This window comes from Gordionus sp. m RMFG-2023, chromosome 3, assembly GCF_954871325.1.
Source record: "Gordionus sp. m RMFG-2023 chromosome 3, tfGorSpeb1-WG-v2, whole genome shotgun sequence".
NCBI lineage: Eukaryota > Metazoa > Nematomorpha > Gordioida > Chordodea > Parachordodidae > Gordionus > Gordionus sp. m RMFG-2023.
The window spans coordinates 49,854,950-49,880,562 of record NC_088777.1 but is presented as its reverse complement, the minus strand read 5'-3'; the positions used below and the strand labels follow the sequence as shown (position 1 = coordinate 49,880,562).

The following is a 25,613-nucleotide window of genomic DNA, read 5'->3' as shown; positions in this document are numbered from 1 at the left end:
TGAATCCACCCCCCCCCCTTCCTTTTTTTTTATAACGAATTTTTTTTTCGATTAAAAAACTTTTATACGGCAAAAAAAAATTTTTTATGTCCGATTCAAAATTTTAAAAATGTTATCTTTTTTCGAAATTATTGTAGTTTTTGAAATGTATGTTATAGATTATGATAATTACCCTCGTGGTGATATGTGTGGTATATGGTATATTCATGAATATCTAGAACTTATTTGGAAATATAAAAAATTGAAAAAAAAATTTAGGTTTTGCAAATTATATATAAATAATTTATTTCGAAATATTTGTTATCATTTCCCGTGCAAAAAGCAGTTGTTTTATAGAAAAATTATGGATTTAACTATTATAGTTGCATTGAATAAATATAAAAAAAGAAGTGAAAAATTCGACTTTTTGAAGTTTTCAATTTTTATTATTATTTTTAATAAAAATACAAAAATTTAAAAAGAAAAAATGTTTTTATCTAAAAATATTTAAATTTAAACGCAGATAAATAATTTTTTTTTAAAGCGCACATATTTTATAACTTTTATCTCATACTTTACTTGCATTCATCATATAGCAATAATGAGTATAAAGGTTTTTTTTGTTTCCTATATTCGATAGAGTTCATCGTGCCCCGGGCCAAAACTGGGCCCAAATATACGGTTTAGACCCGAAAATAAAAAAACCCGGTCCGGACCTAAAATTGATATTGCTATTTTTTTTATATAAAACTCAAGCCGGATCGCTCTAATTTATATCAATTAAATCGGTTGGGAAATGTTGGATTACAATGGAGTTAGCGTTAAAGACCTTTTACTTCGTAGATGGCAGGAACTAGAATCTTAATTTAGGCAAAATCTAGCCGTTTAAGCAATGATTAATAATTCATTTATTGCTCATATTATTCAATTTTCCTCTTTAAAACCCATTTCACAAAATATGGTGACCGAAATTAGTCTAATTAATAAACCCGGGTCGGGGCCTGGCGCAGCTATAACTCTGTAGGTCTCCTGATGTTTGTCAAACAAAATTATATGTGTATTACAAGGGTTTTGGGATAACCGGAAGAACGTGGAATCCTCTTTTAAAACTTACAAGAAGCAGGAAGCGGAAGTAAAACCCATTTCGAAATTTACAAAATCCGTCGAAAACCAGTTTCTGATAAAAGTGCAACTAATTTGCATAAGAGTTTAGAACCGGATCGCGTAAAATTTATGAACCGGAACTAAAACCCACTTTGCAAAATTTCGGAAACCGAACTAAAAAAATATATTCAGAATGAAAACCGGTCATAACACCCCGTTTTCGGTCCAGGATGCAAACTCTGGTATTAAATATTCGAAAACTGCGAACCGGTCTCATTGGTTGGTGACGTTTCGGATATTAAATAAATCATTATTTAAAATAAAAATTAGTTAATGATGATGGGTTGGCGTCAGTTGGTTAATGTTTTTTTTTAACAAATAAATATTTTTTTTAAAAAAAATTTAAATCAATAAAAATTTTAAAATATTTTAAAAATAATTATTAAATTCAAAAGAGAAATGATTGATTCTGTTCCTTATCTTTTGAAATAATTATAAAAAGCAGATAAGATAAAAATTGATAAAAATAAATATTTCTAAGATTTAAAATTAAATATCGTAGTTATTTTTTGTAATGTTTTATAATAAGGGAATTTTAGGAGTGGTTCGGTTTGAAGATCAGATGTGCTTCTTGACATCTAACCCCCCCCCCTCCCTCTTTAAGTGGTTTTTACACCGCGTCGAGGATAAGCGGGTGATCCTATCCCAGACCAAGGGGAACCTGAAGATGTTGTCACTCCTCCACCCCATGTTGAGGTAGAAAGGTAGGTTTTTAGTCTATTTCTGCTTTCTTCAAACGTTGGGGTATACATTTTTTTTTCCTTCTAAAAAACTAGGTTCAGACATTTTTTTTGTCAGGCCGTCTAAAAAACGACTGAAACGCAAACCAGAGATTCAAGCAGAACCTGAACCGAACCGTTACACCAACTTAAACCGATGAATCAAATCACCAGAACAAGAACCAAAACTCTGAAAATACCGGTTAACCGGGTTGAACCTTTTGATATTTTAGCGTTTTTTTTAAAGATGATAATTAGTAATCACCTTTCGACTCATAAGTATCATTAATTAATTTTAGATACATTTTTTTTGTATCTTTTCTTAACTATGTCGGCTACCCAAGTTAGCGAAGCATACATTCAGCCCTTAAAATTTATTCTTCCTCTCTTAATAAGATATAATTTGACAAAAGAGAATCTTCGCAAAATATTTTATTATAATTTTTTAAAAGGATTAAAAAGGTGATAAAATATTTAAATAAATGTGTTTTTCATTTTACATATGTACGCGAAAAGATTTTAATCTATTTTTTTAAAAAAAATAACACATTAACCATAAACCGTTATTTTTTTTTTATCTGTACCAAATACTCGTTACTTTTTGGATCCCCAAGGAAAACGTTTCTAAAAAAAATGGAACAATTTCCTTCCCAAACTATTAATAAGTATCAAAAAAAATTTATCTTATTGAGAGAGAGACCATGTAAGCCCGTTTCCTTAAGCCCGGCCTTCTAAAACTGGTAATACTTCAAAATATTGGACTAAATCTTTATAAGTTGTTACAATCAGTTTAACCATTTGAAAACGCGATGTTCGATTTTCCCTTTTATAAAAACCATTTTTTTTTTCCAATCATAATATTTCAAAAATGATAATATTTTGAAAACCTGATCCGGTCCGTAAATTAATCGTAATTTTAAGAATATCGAGCCGGGCCGAATAATTTGAAAAAACCGGTCTGAAGCCTTAAATTTTGAAAATTCGAGTTAAAAAAATCGGGGGAGTGGAGGAGGAGAGATTTATACCTCAACATGTATCTTTAATAAATATTGTCGCGCCACAAAATGCTTATACCTGGAAGATTTCGAAATCTATAGGAATCCATATCGCACAAAAAGTGTTTGTTTTATTTGGGTTATTTTTGGGAATCTCTGGGCATTTCCAGATTCTAACGATTTGAAGAAAAAAAATGTGAGTTGATTGGATATATTCCAGCACACGTGTTAGAGAGACATACCCATACCCGCACACTGAATTTTAGTTTTAGACATTTTTGTTCCAAGATTTGATTTTACTATCAAATCTTTTATAGAAATTTTAAAAAGGCATTCGACAGTTAGTGGCCGAAATTGTTTCAAATTCATGAGCCAGGGTAACTATATACTTACTTAGGATACATTTACTTATACCGCCTGCCTGTTTTAAATCAACGCCAATCGCTATGGATTCCATATCTGGAAATAAATGCCAATGCTCCAAAAAAAAGAAGAGTTTTCCTAAGAAAAAAAAGAAGATGAGGGGCTAATAAACGAATTCCCCCTCCAGCTTACCAATAAACCTGCTTGGGTAATTTTGCAAAATCCTGCTTCCGCCCTAACTCTACATGGAAATGAAATAAATTCATTACCTGTTCCAGGGGGACTGATGCAAATCAGTGCAGATGGGACACTTGACGCTGAATATAGTTTTGCACCAAATAATACCATATATATATATATATATATAAATAAAATAACAATAAGAATAAGAATAAACGGATTATCGAAAAAAAATTTAAAATCAAATTACCGTCAATCTTTATTTCAATAAGGGTTTTTCTATTTTAATGCTAAAGAATCTCCATAGAAATATGTCGTTAAAAAATTGTACATCAATTTGTGGATATATTATAAGTCTTTTATGGGCTTAATTTAATTTTTTTTTTATTTAAAAAAAACAAAATTTTTATTTATCGAAGTTTTTATTAATTTCATAATATTTTATTTAAAAAAAATAAAATAAAATAAAAATTTACTATTTATAATTAAATATATATTTATAATTTATAAAAATATAAAAAATTTTTAAAAAATTAACTTTTTGTTAAAAATATTTTTATATAAAAATAAATATCCAAAACATAAAAAAAATGATAATCTTTTTTTGGTTTATTTTTAAGGGGACAATATAAACTTTTATTAATTGTCAAATAACTTGTTTTAGCCTGAAATTTATAAAAAAAAATTTCAAGCTTTTCTTTAAGTGAAATTAATATTTAAAAAAATTTTTATTTTATTTTTTATTCAAATTTTCTAACTCTTGTATAAGTCATTTGAACAAGTATAATGGGGAAATAAAATTATTAAAAGTTACGTTTTTAACTTTAAAATTAAAAGAAAAAAGTTGTCTAAGATTAAAGGCTTAAATTCTTTTACATAATTTAGAGAAAAAATTTTTTTTTTTTGGTTAACCACGGCCTACAGGCCCCGACCCGTAAAAATGACAGGATTTTAAATAAAATTCGGATTTAAATTTAAGTTAAGTCAATTTAAACAAGTTAGAAACTTTCTTTCTTCTTTCTTTTCTTTTCTTTTCTTTTCTTTTCTTTTCTTTTCTTTTTCTTTTCTTTTCTTTTCTTTTCTTTTCATTGGCCGAATTATATTTTTTTTTATACAATTAATTTTTAAATCCGAGTTTATGGCCCGGTTCGATATTTTTTTTGTTTTATGATCGACCCGATCCGCCCCGATACTTTTTAATTGAAGATATAAATGAAATACAATTTTTTTTTAAAGAAAACTATAAAGTAACTTCGTTAAATCCCCCTAAGATTTAGTCAAGTTTTGATCCTACAAAAATTCTTCTTAATTTTCAAGTAGAGGCTCAACCTTTGAGTTTTTAAGCGCAAAAGGCTTGTACATTAGCCATATTTGAAATTGGCCAAAGTTAGGTGATTTAATCGCGCTATTTAGTTTAATTACAAACATAAAATCACTAAATTATTTTGTCCCCCCCCCCTAAAAAAAATTTTTTTATCAATATTATCAGATTTTTTTTAAAAAAATAGATTATTTTCTATTTTCTATTCTATTCTATTTAATTTTTTTTATTTTGAGCATAGCTAAATTCCTGGTCTACCGGAAATGAATAAAAAAAAACTCCGTGGGTCAAGAACGATTATTCATTAAAAATCTTGACTACCTTTGAAAAATAGGGGAGTGGTGGGGGGGGGGAGAAAAAAATTCAAATGCGGGCCGGCCATTAAAATTCTATCTCCGCTGTTATCTGGTTAAAATAAATGAATATCGTCAAATTTTAAAATGAAGAATAAAAGATAGTCACCTAAACTGGAGACACGAATTTGCGACAAATGGATGGACGTAAATTTTCATATTGTGGAAGCGGGGCGGAGGCGGAGCTTTATTAGGTTGTGCTTTCCCGCTTAAATCATTTTATTGGGCGATTTTTAGACTTCTTCACTTTTTTTTTTAAATATAGATATTTTTGTTCGTTATTCAAAATTATTATTTAAAAACAGAAAAATGAAATTATTGGCATAGAGATTTTTAGTCATAAGTGGCGGAAAGGATGGGATATCTATTGACCAAATTTAAAACTTATGCAGTATTGGGGCACGTTGAACGAAAGATTTAGAATGATTGAGCTAAGAGGAAATGCATTCCGTTGGAAATAATAGGACCGAGCCCTCTAGGGAGACAAACGAAGCCTTGAATGAAAGGAATAATGGGGTGACATCATGATAACAAGGCCCAAGACCGCAAAAAAGTGGAGAAAGGGAACAAGGAATGATATTGAGAAAGAAAGAAAGAAAGAAAGAAAGAAAGAAAGAAAGAAAGAAAGAAAGAAAGAAAGAAAGAAAGAAAGAAAGAAAGAAAGAAAGAAAGAAAGAAAGAAAGAAAGAAAGAAAGAAAGAAAGAAAGAAAGAAAGAAAGAAAGAAAGAAAGAAAGAAAGAAAGAAAGAAAGAAAGAACGAAAGAAAGAAAGAAAGAAAGAAAGAAAGAAAGAAAGAAAGAAAGAAAGAAAGAAAGAAAGAAAGAAAGAAAGAAAGAAAGAAAGAAAGAAAGAAAGAAAGAAAGAAAGAAAGAAAGAAAGAAAGAAAGAAAGAAAGAAAGAAAGAAAGAAAGAAAGAAAGAAAGAAAGAAAGAAAGAAAGAAAGAAAGAAAGAAAGAAAGAAAGAATGAAAGAAAGAAAATCGGCTTACCTTCGAACTATTTATTTATATAAAAGATTTGAATTTTTATTTATTTAGTGGCCTTTGATATATGCTTTATGATATGATCAATTATTAATTATACTATTTACAATTATTGTATAATCAATTAGCGTATCAGCATTTATATTATTAAATATATTTAGTTTAGAATTATTATTGATTTAAAATTTATTCCATAATTATATTTTAGTAATATTATAAAATTTGTCAGAATAATTATGATCAAATCTACTCCCCCAATCAATATCTTACAAAAATACATCATACTTTTACTTCTTCAATAAATAAAAAAATATCCATTATAATGCGCATAAATTGACCGTTTCACAAAACGCTGCGTTGTAAGCGCCAATAAGGCATTTCAAATTACCTCGCGCAAATTGGTAAAATTACCGTTATCGCGTTAGCAACCATTTTAAAAAAACGCAAATAGGTTTGCTTTCTCAATACTTTTTTTTATTATTCTTCGCTTAGTAATATTATATAAAAGATCTAATATAAAATATCTTACTTATAATCCTAAAAAAAGGAATATTTGGAAAATTAAAGAAATAAGAACGCAGACGATAATATAATTTTCAAAAGACAAATCCTTTTTTTAAGAACTTATTTAAAATGTTGCGTGGCAAACGCCAATAATGCATTTCAAATGTGCTCGAGCAAATTGGTAAAATTACCGTCATGGCGTTAGCAACCATTTTAAAAAAACGCAAATAGGTTTGCTTTCTCAATACTTTTTTTCAGAGTTGTTAAAAGATACTTTATAAATGGATCTAGATACAGATACATCGTCTAAAATAATATCTAGATATACCGATATTTTAATCAAAAATCTATCTAGATACAGATACCACATTTTTATATCTAGATACAGGATCTAGATACTTTAACAACTCTGCTTTTATAAAAATGTAATATAAATAACTTACTTATAATCCTATAAAAAGGAATATTCAGAAAATTAAAGAAATAAGAAGGCAGACGGTAATATAATTTTCCAAAGACAGATCCTTTTTATTTAGAAACTTATTTAAAATTTTGATTCGACGATATTTATTTTTTAAAAAAGCAACCTCAAATTTAAACAAGGGAGGCGGTTTTTTTAATTAAAAAATTACGATAAAACGTAAACGCTCAATTTGTGAGCACTATAATAAACCTTTCGTCTGCCCAATAAAGGAATCTGATCGGTTAATATTTTATCAATTCCATAATTACAAATCCCCCCTTTTTTTGTAATTAATAACTAATAATTAATTCCACTTTAAAAAAAATAGGAAGTTAATAATTATAATTAATTTCATTTTTTTTCAGACATGTTATTAGGAATTAGCAGTCATAATTCATAATTGCATTTATAATTCCTTTTTCTTATTTAATTACTTTTTATGAAAAAACGTTTAATATAAAAATAGATTTATATTTAGGATCATAAATGATATTCCATTATGTTAATAATTTATCAGTGTTGTTAAAAGTAAACTAGCTACATTTTTGCAAAAAATTGTAACTATAAATGTAACTAATTACTTTTTTAAAAATTTTCATTTATGTATATATACATTTTTATTATTAAATATATTAAAATAACTAATTTTATTTTTTAAGATGTTATATTATGATAAAATTAATTTTAAACTTAAACTTATTAATTTTAAATTTTGATTAAATATCTGATTCTGTATGCGGGACTTTTTTTTTGTGTATAGTTAATATTGATGAATAAATCAGACAGATACAGAATCATGACCGCCTGGATTTTTGTAGGGGGAAAGCACTATTACATGGGTTTCTACCCCATAAATTTTAATTGGTGGGTTCACCTTTGTAGGCCATTGGCTAGGTTATATTTTTATAAAAATAGTTTTTGGTTTTTCATCATATTTTTAGTGTATATTTCTTTCAAATTCTTGCTTATCATATATATATTGAATATATATTAGGGGAGAGATAAGGGGGGGGGGGTGTATGTTGGAGGAATTTTATTTTTTGAGCCTATCTCACCCTAACCCTAAATTTAAAATGCTATTTAAGAGAATAGACAATTTTTTTAAGGTGGAACTCTATTTTACAGAATTTAATATAAATTCCGACTCTGGCTAGCTATTAAATGAGAATGATATTCAAAATAATTCAAAAATGGTGACATAGAAATTGTAACATCCCTTTTCTAAAAATATTACCTAAAACAAAACAGAATTAGATGTGAAAAACACCTTAGCTAAACTTTCGATAAGTTATTTGGGATTTCACGTAGAGATAGATGACTGGGTAGTACCAGGCAATATTGGCGTTAAGTGTTTCCTATCGTGGTTATTGTTAAACGGCTCGATGTAAGGACTTTTAGATTTTAGCCAAAATAATAGCCTAAAAGATTTTGGTCGTAGATGGCAGAAAAGTTTGGACCTCTATTTGGCAAATCTCGAGGCACGTTTAGCAACACTATTCCTATGCTTTCTCAAAAAAAAGAAGATATATTTCCAGCACCTAAGTCATCCAAAGCCAAGCTACGGGAGCACATCTTCTGTAAGATTATCTTCACATAATGTGTCTTAAATAATTGTACTAATTTAAGTTAGATGTACATGTAACAAGATTTTTGTTTAGCTATAAATATTATATAGAATTATCAATTAAATTAAAAATTACTTTGACTACCTTTCCGTGGAAATGATAATTTCTTGTCATACATTATATATACTCACAAGCAAACACAAGATGCCAACGATGTCTTTTCGTATAATTATAAGAATGCGTATATATAACATTGCCAATATGAAAATGGCAGCCTTTGTATCTGAACTAATTATAAAAGAAATTAAATGATTACTTCTTATAAAACCTAATGTCATCCTCACACCGAATGCGCCCCATAAAACGTTTTCTCGCTCTGGGGAGGTCTATTTTTTGAAGAGAAACAAGAGCCCACTTTAGACAGAAATGTTTAAGATAGTTTATTATTAAAAGGCAAATAAAACTTTACTGATCCCCATTTTTTTATAAAAAATAATCGGTTCATATAGTACATGAATATTATTCTAATATTTTATTTAGGTTGTAAATATATTTTATTCTCCAGGATTTTTTGGTTCAGTGTAATTATATTTTTATATACATAAATAAATTATACATTTTCTTTTTAATTTTTAAATATACCATTGATTAAAGATTAGTGTTATTTATTTTATATTAAGTATTTAAAAAAAATGATGCGTTGAAGTAACTTGTAATTGTGACTAGTTACTTTTTATGAATGTAACTAGTAACTCTAACTAGTTAAAAAGTAACATATAACAACAATAAAATTTATATGCAAATGTCATATGATATTGTTGCACTTTATATTGAACCAGTAAAATAATATTTATAATTATATTATATATGCTATTTTAATAAAGTTTCTCCTTATTTTATCATACCCAACTTTAATTTTTAATTTTAATATAAAATAAATTGTGAATTATGTAATTATAATTTTTAGAAAAGGAATTAGTAATTATAATTAAATACAAATTTTTGTAATTGTAATTAGGAATTAATTTTAATTTTTGAGTAATTATGCCTGCCCCATCCCTGTATTATATTAAAACAATTTCAAACTGACCTTCTTCTTACGGAGGAGAATAAGAAAATGATATTATTATTAAAATTTTGTGAATCAAAAACAATTTTTTATTTTTAAATTTTTTTTATTATTTTGTCAATATTTAGGTATTCAAAACGCGTTCTGTATTACAATATCTATTGATTAATTTTTGGTTATCCATTATCAATATAATAATTACACGCTTTAAAAATAATCTAATGACACAAAAAAAAAAATGATATATTGACAAAAAATATATATATATATTTATTAAATGAATTTCATAAAGTGTCGCCAATTATTAAGATGCTGCAAGATGTGATAACGTAATTAAATTTATTATGGATTGGAAAAAAATAATAAATGAAAACTTCGAATCGGAGATTGGAACGCGGATTGAAATGGATTTCCGTTTCCGGTTTCTGAATATTTTTTAGGTGACCGCTTACGATTCTTATAATTAACCCTCTTCCGAATCCTGGGTCGGATTCAATACTCTGTAAGAAGGCCCAAAATTTGAAAGATTAGCTGGAAAACTTTTCCCCACATCTGTTTTGACTGCAGCACTGCCAAAGACAGCCAAGGAGGGTGTAGCGCAAAATCTAAATCCTTAGGGCTTAACCACTACATCTTTCTTATCTAGACGAGCCTTGAAATCTGACGTAAATACCAACCGAACTAGAACTATCTAAACTTCCAGATCAGATGGAAAGCTCCATGGTAATGAAATCACCCAGATCTCATGGAGAGATGTTCGATTTCTAGCGTGGCACTTATCCTGTTCTCTTTAGATCTATTGGACGCCTCCAACTAAAGGCTTAATTAGTCGAGCAGAAAGTAAGGGGCTAAAAATGCATAGTATTCGGAAAGCCTACATAATAATCAGATCCTCTACTAACAACCTTCTTTGGAAAACTTCCTTCCCTTGCAAGAACTTGGAGTCTGTCTAACACTCGCAAGTTTATTAGCGAACCTCAAGAAGGCTTCCGCTTATGACAGCTGATCTCCATATCTACTCTCAATGGGACCACCACATAAACTTCTGAATATGCCTTCCAATGGAACCCCCTCTTATAGACTTACTTTTTTAAAATTATAACGAGTGTTTGTATGATCTAATAAATACAAAAATTGTTAGAGCCAATTTATTATAAAACCATCTTAAATGAAGAAATCAAGCTAGATTGACTCCTGAAAGAGACATCAGCTGTGAGTAGAATGCGACTTATTTTATTAGAAGGGATTTCGATTTATGGGCTCCTGAAAATAAAATGGGGTTCTGGTTCCAGTTCTTTAATTTGACACGAAGCCTGGTTCGGAACTCGAGCTGATTAAAATTTCTAGAGTCATTGGCTCGTTCTTTAAAATTTGAAAGTCGGTCCGGAGGGGTACTTGGACTGGGGCAACAAAAACTAGCATCACCCTCTTTAACCACAGACCACTATAACTGAAATTTTTTCCTTTAAATGGAAGGGAAGGGGGGGGGGGGTGGAGTGGGTTATAAAATATATACTTTATTTCTTAGAAAATAAAAAGGTTAATAATATAGTTGGCTAATGTCGGCTATTCGGCTCGATATTCAGCAGGGGAAGATTAGCTAACATCTAGGGCGTTTTAATTTATATTTGTTTCTTCCAAATTTCAGCTGCTATCTTTTATATTAAAAAAACCCAGAAGCTTAAAATAGTTTTCGGTTAGAAACTTCGTTTAGACGATTTATTAGCCGGCTAAAAAAATGTCTTAAACGGTTTAAAATATAGTAATTATATCCAACTACGTTTAGTAATAATAATTTTTTTAAAATTATATTTAACCCTTAACCCTAACCCATAAAATTGTTATTATTTTTAACAAAACTAATAAAACAAATAAAAAATAACTTTTTTTTAGTTTAAAGTTTTTTGCCCCCCCCCCCCTCCTCCATCATTAAAAAATAATATTTGGCTTGGTTTTATAAATAAATGAAAGTTTAATGGTGTAAATTAAAAATAAATTATATCAAAAATTGTTGGGAGATGAAGGGCTATAAAATATATATGAGTTTTAAATTGAGTTCCGAATTTCGGTAAAAATAAGTTATATTTTATTAAATTAATTTCGGTCAAGCAAAAGACGGAGCGGAGGAGACAGAAGTGAAAAGCACCATGATCCGGACCAATCAGGTCAGTTAAAATGAATCCGAGCCCCACAATTGGTGCAAGCAAGATCTTACGGGCCTAGTAATTAAAATTATTAGGGAAGGCGGGGCCAACCATGAATAGTATTTCAAAAATTTTTCGCGAGCCGAACTCGTGATGATCTTCTAAATATATGCACGTCAAGGAGAAATGTTGAGTTAATTGAGGGGAAAAGAGGGGAGTGTGGCCATGTGTGCTTGTGAATTAGGAAGGAAGGAGGAGGAAGGAAGGAAGGAAGGAAGGAAGGAAGGAAGGGAAGGAAGGAAGGAAGGAAGGAAGGAAGGAAGGAAGGAAGGAAGGAAGAGAAGGAAGGAAGGAAGGAAGGAAGGAAGGAAGGAAGGAAGGAAGGAAGGAAGGAAGGAAGGAAGGAAGGAAGGAAGGAAGGAAGGAAGGAAGGAAGGAAGGAAGGAAGGAAGGAAGAAAGGAAGGAAGGAAGGAAGTTGGCAGCGGAGAGTTAAATGCTCAGGAGAGTTAAAGCCTATAAAGATAAAGGAGAAAAAAAGTTATATTATAATATTGATAGTAATGATGATGATACAAACTATTTATATCACAAAAATTATTATAATTAATATCGATTTTTATCATAACTTTTTTTTTAGTGATTAAAAATTAAATTATTTTCTCATTAAAAAAGAAAAAAGAGAGAAAAAAATGTAAAATAAAATTTAAAAAAAAGAAATTAAAAATTGATTTGTAAGTTTACATTTTGCTATATTTTTGCAGTTATAGTTCAATTATGTTATATAATATATAGAGATCTAATGTTTAGGTCCTGTCATGCCCGGAAAGTATTTTAATTTTATGGTCAAATATCAGTGCAGGTCATTGTGAATGGTCTAAGTCACATTAAAATTTAAATAAATATTAGACTATTGAACCCTGGCTTACTGAAAATCTAGACATGACTCTGGTCAATATCTATCTCGTATTTAGCCAATCGGGTGGAGGGAGGCCTTGGGGTCATTGGCTTAGATGGGTTTTACTCTGTTCTGACCAATGGTATAAATAATAATACTAACCTAAAAATTCATTTAAAAATTGTAATACTACTATTTGAACTCACCAAAATCTATAAATAATATATTGTAAATTGCTCCATATTGTTTTTCGGTTATGATTATGATTATAATTACAAAATGCACAATACAGATATAAACAGAGTATACATTTATCGATAATTGATAGCCATTGAGGAGAGATGTAAGAAGAGCCTTAGGAAAAAAAAAACAATTAGATATATATATATATAACATATCAAAAATGTGATGACCTCAAAATTTGTACAAAAAAATTTTAACGAACCCGGGCAGACTTTCCGTAAAACTATAAGAGGCCAGAGCCGGGTCCATTCTTCGGGGTAACGGGCAGGGTTTCGTAAAATAATTTCTGGCCGGCCTGAACAACTTATGCGAAAGTTCTAAACGTGTCGGTCTTTGCAGACCTATACGAACCGACTGCCGAATATTTATATTTAAAACGAATAGAATTTTAATTTGTTTGTTGAGATGGTGTATATCAGAGACCTGCAAGCCCGGCTCTAATTTTTAAAATATACCAGGGCCGGGCCGGACCTGAAATTTTTTTTTTTTAAAAAACCCGGGCCGGGCCGTATTTTTTTAAAAAAATTTATACAACATGAATTATTATATTCGTCAATTAGATATGGTTATAATGATTATACATAGTTATGATTAATATAATGTTTGGTGAAAGTTAACACTAGCTAACACTCATAGTATCTATTACATTATATAATTATAGGTTTCCTGCCATAGAATAAATACATTATTATATAATATATGTTATATTTTTTATTAATATATCAGTTTTTATTTTTTTTTATTAATACAATTTAATATAGTATATTCTCAAAATATTATTTACACAAATTTTTTATAGTATCAATTTGTAATATATTAAATATCTGTTTAGAATAAAAAAAAATAATAAATATTATGCTTGCTTATTTAATGATGGGAATAAAAACATTCGTCTATAGATGTCCCTTTATCATTATCAATATGATTCGCCTACAACCAAAATAGATGAATTTTTTGTATATACCAGTTCGAATATAATTTTAAAAATATTCCGAGCGGGGCCGTAAAAAATTTTTGAAAAAAAAGAAATCGAGGCCGGGCCGTGACAATGGGACCTCTGCAGGTCTCTGGTATATATTATTTTATTATTTCCCTTTTATTTGATCATCTGGGGTGGGCTAAATTAAGAATAATCACTTTTGAGGGACTCTCCTCATCATTCTATTTTCTGCTACTTCTGTATTCTTTTCCATTTCTTTATTTTTTTGTTCTTTAAATATGTTATCTCATCTTATCACATCTCATCTCATCTCATATTATCTAATTTATTAATTATAATTATATAAAATTCCCCTGCACACCACCACCCCCCCCCCTCCTTATTAGTTAATTTCTCAAATTTTTATTAATTTAATTTTTTTTTATTTTATCATAATTTTATTTTCCCCTGTGTTTTTTTATTTTTTTCACATATATATATTATTATATTTTTTTTTTTTGGCCTTACGAAAATTAAATGTCAAAGTTACGAAATTCTCTCGACTTTTTTTGTTTTTAAAGGATATAAAATATAATATAAATTAAATATAATAAAATTATTTAAGAGATTTATATATATATTTAATATAATTTTTATAAGAAAATGTATTTTATTATAAATAATTAATTTGGACAAAAATTTTTGTAAAGAAGAGTGAATTTTTTAAATCTAAATTGATAGATGAATTGAAGAGAACTCTCCCCTCTTCTTTTCTCCTAATTTTTTCTTCTTCTAAAAAAATGTCACTTTACTTTTTAATTGATACAAACAATGATGAAGGGAGCTGTCCCTGAGTTATATATATATAAAATTTTATTTAATGAAAAAAATAAGATGATTTAAGACAATTGGACAAACCTATTCGTTAATAGAAAGAAAAAAAAATTGTATTAATAAATTAGTGTTAGAAATTTCAAAAAATTATTCTTTTATACCATAAAATTAATTTTTTTTTGAAATCAATTTCGGGAATTTTTAGTCAAAATATGGATTTGATCTTAGGGGGGGAGGGAGGGGGGAAGGATTCCTATATTATATATTATGGGGTAGCACCCAGAAAGAGAGTTGATGTGTTGATTGCATCCATCGAAATCTCGCAGAACGGGGTGAGTTTTATCCTTTTAGTTCGACATATATAGCCAGTATATACCAGTTTTTTTTTAAAAAATTAAATTATTATTTTATTTCATAGTTATCAGGGTGGGAACCTAAGCATCATCGTTAACGTTGGGGATCTAGAAGGTTCTGTAGGACAGTACTCCTGTAAAGTCGCTTTTGGGGGGAGGCTGAGCCGATCCAAATCCGCTAGTAAAAAATATTTCTGACAGCCCAGATGCGGCCTAACCCGACCAGAACTTTTTAAAGTTAAATTTGGAGAAATAATTCTCTTACAATAATCCCCCCTATCTATCATATTTTCTTCACGAGACTAATTTAATATGATACAGGTGAATAACCATGTCCAAGCTCTTCCCCTTTTCTGGTTTGTGACCAATCCATCGAATGAAATGCCTATCCTCCCTTGCCCCGTGGACGGTAACCCCGCCATGAATTTATTAACAACATTAATCTGCTCTCAAATAAAAAAAAAAGGTTAATATCCCATTTACTCTTGAACCAGTGGGCATCTCAAATGAAAACGACCTAAGCCCGGATGGTTACCAACGAATTCACTCCTCTCTAGTTATAGTTGGACAATTACTATATTTTTAGCCGGCTAAAAAGTCGGCTAAACCTAATTAGCAGATATTTAGCCATTACCCATCTACTCTCTAGTAAGAAAAAAAATTCTTTTTTTTTCATATATTTTTTAATATTTTCTGATTTATTTTATTTCTTTCTTTTCTTTTTTTTTTTGAAATATATTTCATTCTGATATCGTTCAGGTTGTATTCTTTATAACCGTTTTTTTTTAAAAATAAAATTCTTCACAAAAATAAAAATAAATAGTATATATTATATTAAGATTAAGATTAACCATTAAATTTAATGACTTTTTTTATCGCCACTTTAAAGAAAAAAATTATTTTATTTTTTTCCCAGTGATAAAAATTTTGATTTACTCCTTTAGCAAATTAAGCATACCATCGCAATTGAAAGAAAAGTTATTATATATATATAAAATTATAATTGTTTCTCATAAATAATAGATTTAATTCATTTCCTTTGTTCTACCTTCCCCTAAACTCAACGAAATTAGTCGGAATTAACGTTAACAAATTGGCCTGCCCAAGTTGCATTTCCAAAGCCAGTATAATAGTGTTGTTAAACGGCTCGTTTTGAGTCGATGATTTTTAAAAACGGCTAACTCAATATTTTAGCCGGAAAAGTATTGGCTAAGTCTCGAGATTTTGCTAATAGATGTCTAGACCTTTGTGCCATCTATGAGGGAAAATCTTCAGGCTTGCGTAATGTTATTCTGCTGGATGATGTGTTGAGTTAGCCGTTTTTAAAAATTGGCTCAAATTGAGCCGTTTAACATCACTACCCTAAACTCAGTGAAATTATTAGGAATTAACGTTATCAAATTTGCCTGCCAATATGCATTTCTAAAGCCAAGTATAATCAATTTGCTTCAATTAGAATAACATTATTCCCAAAAAATATCGGCTAGAACCATCGGAGATGATTTTAGGCGAGCTAAAACTGGGTTGGCGTATTTATAAAAATTTATTGATTTGTGACCGTAATTGTTCTTGTTTTCTTCCCCTCAATTCTTTTGGATTGTAAAATCAAAACACTGAAGGAAGGAAGGAAGGAAGGAAGGAAGGAAGGAAGGAAGGAAGGAAGGAAGGAAGGAAGGAAGGAAGGAAGGAAGGAAGGAAGGAAGGAAGGAAGGAAGGAAGGAAGGAAGGAAGGAAGGAAGGAAGGAAGGAAGGAAGGAAGGAAGGAAGGAAGGAAGGAAGGAAGAGAAAGAAAGAAAGAAAGAAAGAAAGAAAGAAAGAAAGAAAGAAAGAAAGAAAGAAAGAAAGAAAGAAAGAAAGAAAGAAAGAAAGAAAGAAAGAAAGAAAGAAAGAAAGAAAGAAAGAAAGAAAGAAAGAAAGAAAGAAAGAAAGAAAGAAAGAAAGAAAGAAAGAAAGAAAGAAAGAAAGAAAGAAAGAAAGAAAGAAAGAAAGAAAGAAAGAAAGAAAGAAAGAAAGAAAGAAAGAAAGAAAGAAAGAAAGATAAAATATAAGCCTTTTTAAATATAAAAAATAAAAACATGCCCAAAATATAGTTCCAAGAAAATTTAACATAAAATTTTAAAAAACTTCTGAAAGTTTTAAAGCAATTCCAATTTTTTGATTAATAGAGACTCAGCCCTAAAGAAGTGTGGAAAATCGTAAGTTCTGGATCACCTTCACTTTCTATAATATATTTTTGAGGAGAATACATCTCGATTTTTGAGCCGATTTTTTTTTAAAAAAAAACAGCTGACTCAATATTTTATCCAGAAAAAAATTATCACGCGAGCCTGAAAGAAGATTCCTAGATGAATGACACGTAGATTCGGACATACCATTTTTTTTCTTAACAAACACCATTAAAGAGGGTGGTTTTATACATGTTCATTATTTCGAAATTATTGAACATTCGGGGAGTTTATTTTGTTTTAACCTCGGGAAATTAAACGAAAATAAAATTAATATTCTTATATATTGTTTATATTTGAACAGATTTCACATATCCTATTGCCTATAAACCCCCCTTAGTTTAAATATTTGATCAGTCAATTTCCTAAAAAAATACAATTTTTATTATATTATATATTATATATTATTATATTTTTATTTGTTAAAAAAAAACTAATTTATTAAGCGGTTTAATGATAGTCACTACCAAGTCAAGGTATTATAGCAATTTTTCTAAATACCAATCAAACTTGCTAAATACAGACCAAAATTTATTTAAAATGTGATAAGAAACTAATTATTTAACATATATTATAACCGAATCACGTGGTCGAGGTCCGGCCTCCTATATATAACCCCCCCCCCCAAGAACGGAATCACCCAAGTTAGATTAAGAAGAAAAAAAATATGATAATTGCTGGGATTCGAACCCGTGACCATCGGATTGGTAAAGCGACTCTCTTGCCGACTAGTCTACAGAGCCTTTCCAAAAATCACGATTTTTTCAAATATAAATTATAAATAGATTTGGTAGTGCTTATCCAAATGAAATATAAACAAAATAGCTAGGTGATACCTTAAGTTAGTGACTATCATTAACCTTATTAAGCCATGTCCTTGGTGGACTCAATTTGGACATTCAATTACTTTTTGGGATAGTCTAAAAAGTATTATTTTACTTTTTGATATAAGTAATAAAAGGTATTTGATCGACAATACCCTTTATTTAATGTTTTTTTTTGGATATTAAGCCGATACTTAAAAGACGGCTAGATAGCGGGCTATTGAGTATTAAGTCGACCTAGGACGACAGACTTTTAATCTTTAATCTTTAATAGCACGTTGGTCATAGACATGCCCGAATGTGAGCGTACGTGAATTATATGAAGGCCCATCCTTCATATAATTATGCCGATTTTTTTTACTCAAGGATACCAACAAACCTTGTAACCCAGAAGTAAAAGTTAAAAAAAGGGTGGGACTACATCCCAGCTATTTGTACATGTTAGTAATGAGTATGGCAAAGGAAAGGAAAGAATATAAGAATAGAAAAAGTTTCTTCTTCCAAAAAAATTAATATTTTTATTTTAGTAAATTTTATTTGCGAATATTATAATTTATATAATTAAGGACAACAGACTAAATCTTTATTTATTTATAAAAAAAAATTCATCATAATATTTAAATAGTTATCGAAGAAGGTAAGATTCCTTCTTTGTGGGGGGTCATCTGTAATCTTGTCTCCTCTTTAAAATATGAGGGTCTCATACAGGCCTTAGTGCTTGGGAGTTTACCCTAACTTAACAATTATATTTTTATGACCCAATATTTTTTAAGAAAATTCGTGCCGGGGTCGGGTCTTAGAAATTTTTTTAAAATATATCTTAAATTTATCAATTTTACGTTGAATTTTTTTTATGTAAAATAAAAATATGTGATTTTATTTATAGAAAGTAGACGCCAAAATAACACATATATCGTTTATTTTTGAGTTATTTATAAAAATTAATTTATATATTTAAAATAAATTAGGGCCGGGCTGGGCGGGGCCGGCAAAATTTAAAAAAAAAATTTGTTTTATTATTTAGTGTTCATCTAAGTAGTAGTGTTGCTAAATGGCTAACTCAGTATTTCAATTTTGCTCTTTGAAGGAAGAAAGGTTCTAGACATATATAATCGAAATATAAAGACTTAGGAATATTTATTTTTTTTTAAAAAAATATTGAATTAGCCATTTTTAAGATTCGGCTCAAAACGATCCCTTTAACAACACTAAAAAGAGAGAGCCAGTAGCTTGCAATTAATATAGAAATTGCTCGATTATTTATAAATATTTGTTGTTTTTTAAACAAAATTTTTCAACGGGATCAAATCTTTGCATTCTAATATCTGAGGATCTTCACCAAATTGAGATCGACTTGAAGATTCTAGGAAACTTGCGGAATCATCTAAGAAAGATGATCAACCGAAACAAATTTTGGGCTTAAAAAAAATCAAAATGATGACACCCTTTTTTTTTAGCCAGGTCCGTTAAATTCTCTTTAGGTTAATTTACCCAGCTCACTGAAAAGTATCTACGAAATTTGTCACCACCGAATTTGTTGATTTAATGAGTAAATTTGTAATTTTTTTTTTTAGTTAACGCATTCTTATTAAATTTTAAGATCTTTGTATTTTTGATTGTCGTCATTGACTGTATAACCAGTTCAGACAGTTGTCGTCCTCTTGAATCTACTATAATATTGCATTTGACAGACATATGAGAATGATCGGTGTCAACTCCTAGAATCTGGTGGTAACTCTCAATTGTTACCTGATAAATTTGGTAACATGTGATTGCTAAATTTGACCAGAAAACTGGTGCGCTAATTTCAGTGAGCTGGTATAACGAAAAAAATCAACACAATTTGCAAATATATTATTAATATTTTCATATTGTTTTTTAAAAAAAAAATAACAACTTAATAATTAACTCCTTCGTTCCTAGTAATATTATATAAAATATATATATAAGTTATAAGTTGTGAATGTTATATCTAGGATTAAGTTAGTTAGGAAATGATTAATCATAACAGATTATATATTAAAGAATTATTATATTTATAAATACCTTAATTAGTCAGTAGATAAAATTTTTTTTAAGGGGATATACATTATTATATTAAATAAAATTTAAACCTAATACTATACACGTTAATAGTAAATCGAAGAAATTAAGAGATTTATTATAAATATGTTCTTATTTTACAAATAATGGCGCAACACATACCACCACCCAACCCCCTCCGCTATAACTAGAGATCTGCAATTGGCAGTTTTTTAACACCCTACCCAGCCCGCCCTATAATATTTTCAACATTGGCAAGGTGGCGGGGCGGGTTTGGGCCGGCGAATTTTTAGCATTCGTCAAGCGAAATGAGCAGAACTGGCTTCAAATGGACTCGTTAATTATTTTATTTTTTCAAAGGATCGGACTTAAATATTTTTGCGCTGAGTTTCTAATTGGGAGTCGTCAATTTTTCTAAATCAAATTAACATTGAAACGCTCGCCCTAGTGCGTCCATTTGGCTCGAAATATGGCGCCGTCTTGGAACGCGGCTGTCTTTTTAAAATGACTTCCTTTCGGACTCACCCTATAATCCTAACTTTTATTTTTTTTTACGAAACCAAATAAGCGTCGTTAAAACCAAATCAGCTGGACCCGCCATTTTGGTAACACATATAATAATTATTCTCACGTTAAAAAGTACTATTGAATTGATAACTTGCCTCCTTAATTATCTCCTTGATCCGGTAAATTTTTTAATAAAGTGTGCATCAGAATTTAGGAATAAATTAGAGCACTCGTTTAAAATTTTAATAACGATTAGTGTAACCAAGATGGCGTCTCCAGCTGATTTGCATTCGATGTACACTTTTAATGAATTAATCGTCAGTCTAGGTATTATATATGTCATATTGATATCGACTCTATTATTTTGCCATTATGTTTTTGTATTTTATGCTTTCCGATAATATTATTTTAAAAAATAACCTATCCTTAATTTTCGTTTTTTTTACTACATATTAATATTATACTTAAACTTGTAATACTTAATATTATCATGCTTTTTACTTTTTTTAATATATTAAATTCTTATAAACTTCTTCGAAAAAATGACATGATAAATGAAATATATTTTTCGGACCATTTTCTCAATCTCAAATTTTTATACGATTTTTTATTTTTTTAAGAAAATTCTTAATAATATTTTTTGTTACATTTATTTTCTTCTTATTTCTTATTATATAAACCACAGCATAATATTAATAATATACTTAAAAAAATTTTTAAGAAGTTATAAAAAAAAAATAAAACTTTTTAATCCAAATGACAAGAAAAAAAAGCAAAATATTTATTATATTTATATCTAGTTATATCTATTTTCACTAGCTTTAAAAAATAATTTTTTCAAGAAAAAGGAGTAATACTAATAAATTGATAAACATGATTATGTAAAAAATATGGGGAATTTGTAAGGTTCCTGATAGTGTTGTTAAACGGCTAACTCAATATTTTAGCCAGAAATATATCGACCTAAGACTTGAGATTTCGATAATATTGTCTAGACACTTTGTTCCTCCTATGAGCAAAATCAGCAAAATCTTCAGGCTTGCGCAATATTTTGTCTGGATGAAATATTGAGCTAGCCGCTTTTTTAGCAACACTAGTTCCCTGAAGTTATACCTAAAAATAAATTAGATAATAGATTCATATTTTGAACGAATACCAAAAACGATATTATTCGATTCGGAAATTCGAATCATTCTTAAATATTTGAAACTATTTCCATTTTAACTTTATATTTCTCGTTAAGGAGTGGAAGAGGCGTGCGTGAGGCAGCTTTCACTTTGTTTTCATATTTTAAACCAGTTTGATACGCAAAAAAAGACCCTGATAAACTGGCAAATTATTGATTTGTCGTAGTGGATATAAAATATATTGAATATATTAATAAATTCGGATAATGTTCTGGAGCTTAATTATTGTATTTTTTAAGTCTATTGATTTTCCTACATAAATTCGTAATTACGACACACTGTTTTTGTGTCTATATATATATTTTTTTTTATCATCTATTCGATAAAAATGGTTGTTTAACTTTTATCTGGGAAAAGAATAATTTTTACAGAATTTAACAATTTAAAAATTAAATTTCAGAATTCACTGTGCATTCATTAAAAAGTGTAATTCACACCAATGAAAAACAGCTGAGTAAGCCATTGTGACGTCATTTTTGTTACGCGTAACTTTAAATGGTCGTTTAACTTTTGTCTGCTGGAAAAAATTTTTTTATTAAATCCGCTCTTTTTTTTATTTAAATTTAAAAATTTGGAATTAAAAAAAAATTAAATTTTAGAATTGATAATGCATTCATTAAAAAGTATATACCAATGAAAACAGCTGAGAACGCCATTACGTTCAGAGTTACGCGTAGCATATATATATATAATTTTAATAAAAGCGAAATAAAAGAATACCCCCCCCCTACCTCACAATTATTCTAAGGCTCTCTCACAAGAAAATTTGTAATTAGCAGAGCAAATTCAAACAATTCAAAGTATTCTGGATCCCTAGAAAATAGGTTATTTACCTGAATGGCGTGTCACATGGTCCCCAGCTGATTTGCACTCAAACGAGACTTTAAACCGCATTATTTATGAATGAATAGTAAATTTACGAATAAAAAAATCCTCGAATGAATAGCATATTCGATTCGAATTTCAATCGAATACGGATATTTCAATAATTTCCCCGATAGTTATAATTTGTCTATTTATTGTATTTATTTTTCTTTAACAGCAAAGGTAATCTGGAAATGCGTCTTTAGAGGTATTGTAATCCATATGCCAGGCGTGATTTCTTTTCTCTGGGAAACACGTATATTTTAGGTTATAATCGGTTATAAATCAGGGATGTGAACCCAAACCCGGATTCAAGGGTTTTAAAAACCGATTTCCTAATAGGGGTCCGAACCCGCCCTGGGCCCATATTACCCCAGATTCGATGAGCTATCCAATGAATAGGTACAATTTCAATAAACCCATTTTCGGGTTCAAGTGGGTGGGGTATACGTATAAAAATTTGCAAATTTGCGAAAGAGCTCGGTATGTCTTCCTTATCAATTTACTAGTTCTGATAAATAAATATCATATGTTAATGCATTCATAATAATGCATTTGAAAGCGTCGTTGAATGCAAATCAGCTGGACCCGCCATTTTGGTAGCTCAGTATAGTAATTATTCTCATGTTAAAAACTACTATTAAATTGATAACTTGCTTTTCCTTATTATCTCCATGATCAGGAAATTCTTTAATAAAGTTTGCGCCAGACTTAGGGATAGATTAACCTCTCGCTTTAATTATAATAATGATATGATAATCAGAACTAATGGCGTCCCCAGCTGTTTTCATTTATGTACAACTTATAATGAATGCATCGTCAATCTAGGTATTATTATATGTCATTGATTATATTATAAGCAAATTTTAGGCTAATAAATTGATGCGTAAATTGAAAAATTATTTATCATTTATAAACATTCATTCATTCATTTTAATTAAGATCAATAAAAAATTTATATAAAATAAAATTTCAACAATTTTTGTTACAGGGAAGGTAGGGGAGGTATGAAGCTTCAGTTACGAACCCGGGTGTCTTACCTGATTCAAGGTTTTAAACCGGATCCGCTGCAGTGAACCGGGGCCCATATGCATATTTTTTTGATCCCTAACCTCTTTCGTTTTACTTCAACTGGACCTAATTGGGGACATATCAGGGGAAACATTCTGATTCCAGGTCTAGTTAATAATTACCCGAGCATTAACATAACAAATAGTTAATTATTATTATCGTATTGCGTATTACATCGTCGCTAATTCAGTCTAACTGCGAATGCAGGGTTATATTTTACTAGTAAAATTTTGTCATAGCGTTTAAAAGAAAATGTATATATATATATATATATATATATATATATAGAAAGAAAGAAAAAAAAAAATGTATTTTCGCATGAATATAGTTATTTGGTTTAGTATTATATAGTATAGTGTTGTTTAAACAGCTCAATTTTGAGCCGATTTTTAAAAAGGGCTAACTCAATATTTTTGCCAGAAAAATATTGGTTCCAACCCTCGAGATTTCGTTAACAGATGTTCAAACCTTTGTGCCACCTATGAGAGCAAAATCTTAAGGCTTGCAATAATATTTTTCCTAACTCGGCTCAAAAAGAGCTGTTTAACAACACTGTTATATAGATGGAAAAATATAAGGGATTCGTTGAGTTTTCGTGTAAACTAGGGTTGTGAGAAGGAAAAATACCCTTCAGTTTTTTTTCAACTCTAAAAAAACGTAAAAAAACAAAAAAATTAAAGCTTAAAAAATCATTTTAACGATATTTTTTGAAATAGTTTAAACATTAAATTAAAAACTAATTTAGTTTTGTAAAAATAATAATTGTGATTAATGAAAAAAATTATAACAATATTATTAGCAAATTAAATTAAAGATAATAATTGTGATATTGAAAAAAAAAATTTGTTTTCCCCATCAAAACAAACTAAACACAATATTAAATTATATAATTTTAAATTACCTTTTTTTTCACGTTAACATTTCTTTTTTCTTCATCTTTAATTATATACCATAGAATTTTTGTGATATAGCAGAAAATTTGGAAAGAAGAAATAATTATAACATTTTAAATTAAGTATCTTTAATATAAAATGTAACTTTTTGGCTTATTTTGCCACTTCTTTTCTTATAATAAAAATAAAATGTTTAAAATTCGAAAAAGTTTACTATATAAACATTTGATAAAATTTATAATAATATATTTTTTAAATTAAATTTGTTATAATAATGAGATAAAAAATTTAATTTTTTTTTTTATTTGGAAAAATTTTTAAAACGTTAAAAGTTATAAGGTAAAAAATTAAAAATTAAGGTATAAAAAAATATAAATTTTATGATTTATAATACTATAATAAGAGTAATTATTATTATAATATAATTTTAATGATCTTTCGTTAGTGAAAATTAATAATAATATATTAGGGAGGGGGGGAGGGGGGTTAGGGATCAGTTTTAATGATACCGATATTTAGATACATAATGATAGTAATAATGATTATTGATTTTATATTAGTATTTAATTTATGTTTATATGTAAAATTATTATCATTTCAAAAAAATTAAAGCAAAGAAATAAAAGAAAAGAAAAGAAAAGAAAAGAAAAGAAAAGAAAAGAAAAGAAAAGAAAAGAAAAGAAAAGAAAAGAAAAGAAAAGAAAAGAAAAGAAAAAGAAAAGAAAAGAAAAGAAAAGAAAAGAAAAGAAAAGAAAAAGAAAAGAAAAGAAAAGAAAAGAAAAGAAAAGAAAAGAAAAGAAAAGAAAAGAAAAGAAAAGAAAAGAAAAGAAAAGAAAAGAAAAGAAAAGAAAAAGAAAAAAGAAAAGAAAAGAAAAGAAAAGAAAAGAAAAGAAAAGAAAAGAAAAGAAAAGAAAAGAAAAGAAAAGAAAAGAAAAAAAAAAAAGAAAAGAAA

At 28.6% G+C, this 25,613-nt stretch overlaps 1 protein-coding gene across 5 annotated transcripts in view; it reads right to left on the bottom strand.

Moving 5' to 3' along the window:
- The window catches only part of LOC135927551 (uncharacterized), a 41,114-nt gene extending 16,426 nt beyond the window's left edge, over window positions 1-24,688 (bottom strand). Inside the window, exon 1 of one of the 5 annotated variants that reach the window (XM_065463609.1) lies at window positions 24,670-24,688. The gene's annotated coding sequence lies outside the window, so the exon portion shown is untranslated. Of the gene's footprint in view, window positions 1-172; window positions 199-3,650; window positions 3,764-5,183; window positions 5,325-24,669 lie in introns of those variants that run through there. The other 4 variants (XM_065463608.1, XM_065463606.1, XM_065463605.1 and 1 more) reach the window with 4 other exon arrangements.
- Between the last annotated feature and the right edge of the window lie 925 nt (window positions 24,689-25,613).